Source organism: Ursus americanus, chromosome 16, assembly GCF_024610735.1.
Source record: "Ursus americanus isolate L20-20 chromosome 16, mUrsAme1.1.p, whole genome shotgun sequence".
In the NCBI taxonomy this organism is placed as follows: Eukaryota; Metazoa; Chordata; class Mammalia; order Carnivora; family Ursidae; genus Ursus; species Ursus americanus.
The window spans coordinates 24,271,634-24,274,874 of record NC_142142.1 but is presented as its reverse complement, the minus strand read 5'-3'; the positions used below and the strand labels follow the sequence as shown (position 1 = coordinate 24,274,874).

General features: G+C 38.5%; 1 pseudogene; it reads left to right on the top strand.

Annotated features, from left to right (window-relative positions):
• The first annotated feature begins 414 nt into the window (after positions 1–414).
• On the top strand, positions 415–1,944 carry LOC123787906 (protein FAM98A pseudogene; annotated as a pseudogene).
• The last annotated feature ends 1,297 nt before the right edge of the window (positions 1,945–3,241 follow it).

Genomic DNA, 3,241 nt, shown 5'->3' with positions numbered 1-3,241 from the left:
GGGTTTTTATCATGAATAGATGTTGTACTTGTCAAATGTTTTTTGTGCATCTATTAAAAGGATCATACAGTTCTTATCCTTTTATTAATGTGGTGTATCGTGTTGACTAATTTGTGAATACTGAACCACCCTTTCAGCCCAGGAATAAGTCACACTTGATTGTGGTGAATGATTTTTTTTAAAAAAATATATACTGTTGGATTTGATTTACCAGTATTTTACTGAGAATTTTTACATCCATGTCCATCAGGGAATATTGGCCTGTAGTTCTCCTTTCTTGTGGAGCTTTTGTCTTGTTTAGGTATCAGGGTAATGGTAGTCTCAGAATGAATTGGAAGTCTTCCTTCCATTTCTATTTCTTAGAATAGTTTGAGAATAATAGGTATTAACTCTACTTTAAATGTTTAGTAGAGCATGGAGTGTGACCTCATGGAGACTGACATCTTAGAGTCATTGGAAGATCTAAGTTATAAGGGTCCATTGCTGGAAGATGACACTCTGTCTCAGGCAGTCTCTGTTGGAGACAGTTCCCCTGAGTTCACCAAATTCTGTGCTTGGCTGGTGTCTGAATTTAGAGTGTTCTGTAAACTAGAGGAAGATATGCAAACAACTAAAAGCCCATGTGAAGCTGAAGAATTCCAGCTAGAGGAGAGTGGGTTACTAGGGGAGATGAACTCTCCATATCTATCACTAACATCTGGATATGTGACCAAGCACCTTCTTCAGAAGAACTGCCTCCTTTTGCTCACATACCTCATCTCAGAACTAGAAGCTGCCAGAATACTCTGTGTGAATACTACTCCAAGAAAAGCTCAAGAAGGATGTGGTAGTGAGGTCTTTCAAGAGTTGAAAGGCATATGTATTGTTCTAGAAATGTCCAAACCTCCAGACAATATAACTATGTTCCAATTCTTCAGTGGGATTGAAAAAAAAATTAAAGGAGGCATTAGCAAAAGTTCTACTTAACCCTGTGGGAAAGCCTTTATTGAAGAAGTCAATGGGACCAGCCCACTGGGAAAATATAGAAACAATTAGCCAAGCCATAGCCAATGAATATGAAGTTCAGAGAAAGCTGCTAGTGAAACGTTTGGATGTCACTGTACAGGCTTTTGGCTGGTCTGACAGAGCTAAGAGTCAGAGAGAAAAATTAGCAAAGGTTTACCAGATGAAATGCTCAGTTTTATCTCCTAAAAGTATTGTTTCTGTTGTCCACCTTTTGGCTGCAAGATAAGACTTGTTGAAGATTTTAAGGACAAGCAGTGGCTCTATAAGAGAAAAGGTTGCCTGTGCTATCAATAAGGTGTTGATGGGCAGGGTGTCTGACAGAGGAGTAGACCCAATGAAATTGAACCTCCACCTTCAGAGATGCCACCATGTTGGAAAAGGCGAGATGACCCCCAGTAGCAAGGAGGAAGCTAAGGAGGAGGGAGAGATGATTATGAATATTCCTCATATGAAGGTCGAGCAGGTCATGAACAAGGAGGAGGGAGAGGTGGACGTGGTGGCTATGACCATGGTCGCCAAGGGGGACGAAGAGGAAATAAACATCAAGGAGGCTGGATGGATGGAGGGGGTGGAGGAAGAAGTGGCTAGCAAGATGGTGGTTATTGAGATTCAGGTTTCTAGCCAGGTGGCTATCATAGTGGTGGCCACCGTGGTAGATATCAAGGCGGTAGTTATGGTGGCTTCCAAACATCTACATATGCAAGAAATGGATGCAAGGGTGGTGGATACCAACAGGACAAAAGATACCAAGATGATGGACACTGGTTATGGAGGGAGAGGTGGTCATGGAGACTGAGGTGGATGTGGTGGCCAGGGAAGAGGCTGGGGAGGAAGGGAGAGCCAGAATTATCACCAAGGGAAGAATTTGAAAAGCACTTCCAACATGGAGGTTATCAATATAATCATTCTGCATTTAGACAAGGAAGACATACTAGTTGAGGCTACAGAACCTTACACTTTGCAAGAGCTCAAGTAAAAGAAACTTAGTTTCAGAATCCTGAGTCCAGCATCAGTTTTGAATTAATGTGAGACCACAGGTGGAAGACAGATTCCTGCTTGGCATAAGTATTTGTAAATCTTCATTCAGTTCTCTTTTTGTAAGGACTTACATAAGGCAGTTTGTTTGAGAAACATGTACATCTCTCCTTTATATAAAGAACTATTTAAAAGGTAATGAAAATTGCCTTTAATTGACCAGTAGATTAATTCCAGTTAGAACATGCATACTTTTTTCAGGAAGAAGTTACTTGAATAAGTAATTTTCAAAAAGGGGTTTTGGAAATGAGGATTCTCCCACATTTTTTTTTATTTACAGCTAGGAAAACTTCCTCATGTCAACAGTCCACTTATATGTGTTTTCATTAAAGTATTCTAATGCCTGTTTTCCAACCACAGTTCTGCACTGTTTGGTTTTTTATTCAGAGAGATTATGTCACATTTGCCACATGATAGACTTTTAGGTTAGTTCCTATTAAATGAGCTTTACTGTGAATAGCACATTCAGTATTATCCTTTCGATGGAATACTGTATCATATATTCGACTCTGAAAACCTTGAACATGGCCAATATTTGTAAAGATTATAAAACCAAGCTAAGTCATGAACCTATAGTACATATAAGTATTTATATAGTGTAGCAATTCAAACTGACCTGTATCCGTTCAAGACAAATTCCTCCTTAAACCTTATTTTTACTTGAAATCTGTTAGAAGAAACAGCAAACTGAAATATGTTTTATGTGTGAGTTAATACCACTGGCTTAGCAAATATTAGTTAGTTTACATTGGACAGGAGACTTTTTTTGTAGTGGAAGAAATGTACTACCAAGTAAGAGGACAGATTTTTGCTTAGGGCATGAGGCCCTTTATTATTGCTGCAGAAAACAGCCTGGCTGAGTTGAATTTTACATTCTCCTTTACTGAAATCTATGTGAAGCTTCTTGCTTGGTTTTTGTATATATAAATATTGTCAAGCTGTGAAAGAAAATGGCTGGAGGTGTGCTTTGTCTGAAAGGTGAGCAATAAAGTATCTGTATGTTCTCTCTAAATAAATAAATAAATAAATAAATAAATAAATAAATAAATAAATAAGAAGTCTTCAATCCAGAAGAGAGTTCTCACCAGAACCTGACATGCTGGCACCATGATCTCATACGTCCAGCCTCCAAATTTGCTGCTATACAGTTTAATAATAAATCAGAATGACAATGAGGAGGACTCTCCCCCAACAAAAAAAA